The following is a 5350-nucleotide window of genomic DNA, read 5'->3' as shown; positions in this document are numbered from 1 at the left end:
TCTGTCTTTATTCCTGTCTTACCCCTAGGTTCTTCATGACATTTTTTTTCTTAAATTCCATATATATGTGTTAGCATAGTGTATTTGTCTTTCTCTTTCTGACTTACTTCACTCTGTATGACAGACTCTAGGTCCATCCACCTCATTACAAATAGCTCAATTTCGAGGCTTCCCTGGTGGCACAGTGGTTGAGAGTCCGCCTGCTGATGCAGGGGACGCGGGTCCCTGCCCTGGTCCGGGAGGATCCCACATGCCGCAGAGCAGCTGGGCCCGTGAGCCATGGCTGCTAAGCCTGCACATCCGGAGCCTGTGCTCCGCAACGGGAGAGGCCGCAACAGTGAGAGGCCTGCGTACCACAAAAAAATAAAAACAAACAAATAGCTCAATTTTGTTTCCTTTTATGGCTGAGTAATATTCCATTGTATATATGTGCTACATCTTCTTTATCCATTCATCCGATGATGGACATTTAGGTTGTTTCCGTCTCCTGGCTATTGTAAATAGAGCTGCAATGAACATTTTGGTACATGACTCTTTTTGAATTTTGGTTTTCTCAGGGTATATGTCCAGTAGTGGGATTGCTGGGTCATACGGTAGCTCTATTTGTAGTTTTTTAAGGAACCTCCATACTGTTCTCCATAGTGGCTGTACCAATTCACATTCCCACCAGCAGTGCAAGAGTATTCCCTTTTCTCCACACCCTCTCCAGCATTTATTGTTTCTAGATTTTTTGATGATGGCCATTCTGACTGGTGTGAGATGATATCTCATTGTAGTTTTGATTTGCATTTCTCTAATGATTAATGATGTTGAGCATTCTTTCATGTGTTTGTTGGCAATCTGTATATCTGCTTTGGAGAAATGTCTATTTAGGTCTTCTGCCCATTTTTGGATTGGGTTGTTAGTTTTTTTGTTATTGAGCTGCATGAGCTGCTTGTAAATTTTGGAGATTAATCCTTTGTCAGTTGCTTCATTTACAAATATTTTCTCCCATTCTGAGGGTTGTATTTTGGTCTTGTTTATGGTTTCCTTTGCTGTGCAAAAGATGCTACAAATAGATGGAGAGATATACCATGTTCTCAGATTGGAAGAATCAACGTTGTGAAAATGACTCTACTACCCAAAGCAATCTACAGATTCAATACAATCCCTATCAAACTACCACTGACATTTTTCACAGAACTAGAACAAAAAATTTCACAGTTTGTATGGAAACACAAAAGACCCCGAATAGCCAAAGCAATCTTGAGAACAAAAAACAGCTGGAGGAATCAGGCTCCCTGACTTCAGACTATACTACAAAGCTACAGTAATCAAGACAGTATGGTACTGGCACAAAAAGAGAAATATAGATCAATGGAACAGGTTAGAAAGCCCAGAGATAAACTCATGCACATATGGTCACCTTATCTTTGATAAAGGAGGCAGGAATGTACAGTGGAGAAAGGACAGCCTCTTCAATAAGTGGTGCTGGGAAAACTGGACAGGTACATTTAAAAGTATGAGATTGGATCACTCCCTAACACCATACACAAAAATAAGCTCAAAATGGATTAAAGACCTATATGTAAGGCCAGAAACTATCAAACTCTTAGAGGAAAACGTAGGCAGAACACTCTATGACATAAATCACAGCAAGATCCTTTTTGACCCACCTCCCAGAGAAATGGAAATAAAAACAAAAATAAACAAATGGGACCTTGCTGCTTTTAATATTCTCTCTTTATCTTTAATTTTTGACATTTTCATTACAGTGCTTCTTGGTGTATTCCTCTTTGGGTTGATTCTGTTTGGGACTTCCTGGACCTGTGTGTCTGTTTCGTTTCTCATGTTAGGGAGGTTTTCAGTTATTATGACTTCAAAAATGTTCTCTGCCCCTTGCTTTCTCACTTCTCCTTCTGAGACCCCTATAATGTGAATGTTAGTATGCTCGATATTGTCCCAGAGATCTCTTAAACTGCCCTCATTTCTTTTTATTCTTTATTCTTTTTTTTCTGTCCCTCTATACTGATTTCCCTTACTCTGTCTTCCAGATCTCTGATCTGTTTGTATCATCTAACCTACTGTTGATTCCATCTAGTGTACTTTTCATTTCAGTTATTGTATTCTTCATCTCTGTTTGGTTCTTCTTCATATTTTCTAACTCTTTGTTAAAACTTCTAACTGCTCACTCTGTTCATCTATTCTTCTCCTGAGTTCTATGATGATATCTTTTTTTTTTTAATGTTTATTTGGCTGTATCGGGTCTTAGTTGTGGCACATGGGATCTTTCACTGTGGTGCATCAGCTCTCCATTGCAACACACGGGCTTCTCTCTAGTTGCGGTGCACAGGCTCCAGAGCACACGAGCTCAGTAGTTGCAGTGTGTGGACGCTCTAGTTGTGGTGCGTGGGCTCCAGAGAGTGCAGGCTCAGTAGTTGTGGTGCACAGGCTTAGTTGCCCTGTAGCCTGTGGGAACTTATTTCCCCAACCAGGAATAGAACTCATGTCCCCTGCATTGGAAGGTGGATTCTTAACCACTGCACCACCAGGGAAGTCCCTATGATAATATTTCTGATCATTACCTTGAACTCTTTATTGGGTAGATTGCCTATCTCCACTTCACTTAGTTTTTCTGGGCTTTTATCTTGTTCCTTCATTTTGAACACATTTCTCTGTCTCCTCATTTTGCCTAATTTGTTGTTTTTATTTCTATGTATCCAATAGATTGGCTATATTTCTTGACCTTGGAGAAGTGGCCTTCTGTAGGAGACATCATATGTGTCCCAGCAACACACTCCCTTCTGATCACTGGAGCTATATGCTTTAGGGATGTTCCCTATCTGGGCTGTGTGGGTCCTTCTATTGCTGTGGGCTGACTATGGTGGATGATCTGGTAGGCGTGACTGGCCCCCAGTTGATTGCCAGGTCCTGTCTTATGCAGAGGCTGCCAGCCACTGGTGGGTAGGTTTTATCATGAGGCTGCTGCTGCAGGACCCCAGGAGGCCCAGGGGCTAGTCTTGGCCCACTTAGGTAGAACTGGGTTCTGGAGTGTGTAGTTATAGAACCAGAGGTCCAAGATCTAATGTTGGCCTGCTGGTGAGTGGAGCTGGATGCTGGGGCAGCTGGCTAAGTGGTCCAAGGTCTCTTGGAGCTGGTATCAGCCTACTGGTGGGTGAAACCCGGTCCTGGGCCTAGTGCAGACTCACTGTGGGGAGAGCTGGGTCCCAGGTCTCTGCCAGCAGGGCCCTAGGGATTCCCAGGCCACTGGTGGGCAGGACTGGGGCACAAGGGGTCCTAGAGCTGATGCCTGCCCACTGGTGGGTGAGGCTGGTCCCAGGAAGAATGCCAGCCCACTGGTGTGAGGGGCTGGCTGGGTCTTAGGCCCTCTGGTGGAAGTGGCTATGAGCTCAGGGGGTCTTTAGGACCAGGCCTGCTGGTAGGTGGGGCTGTGTCCCTGCCCAGCTAGCTTCTTGACCTGGGGCATCCCAGTACTGTTGCCAACAGGCTGGTGGACTGGGCCAGGTCCCTGCACTAATAAGCTAGAGGGAGGATTCCAAAATGGCACTTGCCAGCACCAGTGCCCAGGTAGTAGAACAAGTTCCCCAAAATGGCTGCCACCTGTGTCTACGTCCCCAGGGTGAGTTCCAGCAGCCTCCTGCTTCTCCGGAGGCTCTCCAAGGTCAGCAGGTAGGTCTGATCCACCCTGGGTCCCAGAGTATGTAAGATCCTGTGTGTTCACTTTAAGAGTGGAGTCTCTAAAAGGAACCCTCCTACACCATTGGTGGGAATGTAAATTGGTGCAACCACTATGGAAAACAATATGGAAGTTCCTCAAAACACTAAAATTAGAGTTCCCATATGATCCAGTAATCCCACTCCTGGGCATATATCCAGAAAAGATAAAATTCTAATTTGAAAAGATACATGGACCCCAATGTTCACAGCAGCACTATTTACAGTAGCCAAGACATGGAAACAACCTCATCAATAGTCTCTCTGTAAACAGTTATAATTTTGCTGTGCCTGTGGGAGGAGATGAGCTCAGGGTCTTCCTACTCCTCCATTTTCCATTCTATTCCTTTTATGTGTGTGGGGGTATAGTTGTTTTACAATGTTGTGTTAGTTTCTGCTGTACAGCATGGTGAATCAGCTATATGTATACATATATCACCATTTTTTGGATTTTCTTCCCATTTAGGTCACCACAGAGCACTGAGTAGAGATCCCTGTGCCATACAGCAGGTTCTCATTAGTTATCTATTTTATACATAGTAGTGTAAATATGTCAGTCCCAATCTCCCAATTCATCCCAACCCCCTTTCCCGCCTTGGTGTCCATACGTTTGTTCTCAACATCTGTGTCTCTATTTCTGCCTTGCAAACAAGTTCATCTGTATGATTTTTCTAGAATCCCTATATATGCATGAATATACAAAATTTGTTTTTCGCTTTCTGACTTACTTCGCTCTGTATGACAGTCTCTAGGTCCATCCACGTCCCTACAAATGACCCAGTTTTGTTCCTTTTTATGGCTGAGTAATATTCTATTGCACATATATACCATATCTTCTTTATCCATTGGTCAGTTGATGGGCATTTAGGTTGCTTCCATGATCTGGCTATTGTAAATAGTGCTGCAGTGAACATTGTGGTTCATGTGTCTTTTTGAATTATGGTTTTCTCAGGGTATATGCCCAGTACTGGGATTGCTGAGTCATATGGTAATTCTATTTTTAGTTTATTAAGGAACCTCCATACTGTTCTCCATAGTGGCTGTATGAATTTACATTCCTACCAACAGTGCAAGAGGGTATCCTTTTCTCCACACCCTCTCCAGCATTTGTTGTTTGTAGATTTTTTTGATGATGGCCATTCTGACTGGTATGAGGTGATGATACCTCATTGTAGTTTTGATTTGCATTTCTCTAATAATTAGTGATCTTTTCCAGTGCCTGTGGCCAACTGTATGTTTTCTTTGGAGAAATGTCCTTTTACGTCTTCAGCCCATTTCTTGATTGGGTTGTTTGTTTTTTTGGTATTGAGCTGCATGAGCTGTTTGTATATTTTGGAGATTAATGCCTTGTCAGTTGCTTTGTTTGCAGATATTTTCTCCCATTCTGAGGGTTGTCTTTTCTTCTTGTTTATAGTTTCCTTTGCTGTGCAAAAGCTTTTAAGTTTCATTAAGTTCCATTTATTTATTTTTGTTTTTATTCTCATTATTCTAGGAGGTGGGTCAAAACAGATCTTGCTGTGATTTATGTCAAAGAGTGTTCTGCCTATGTTTTCCTCCAAGAGTTTGATAGTGTCCAGTTTTACATTTAGGTATTTATTGCATTTTGAGTTATTTTTGTGTATGGTGTTAGGGATTG

This window comes from Leucopleurus acutus (genome assembly GCF_964270905.1).
Source record: "Leucopleurus acutus genome assembly, chromosome: 2".
NCBI lineage: Eukaryota > Metazoa > Chordata > Mammalia > Artiodactyla > Delphinidae > Leucopleurus > Leucopleurus acutus.
Note: the sequence above shows the minus strand (reverse complement) of the source record.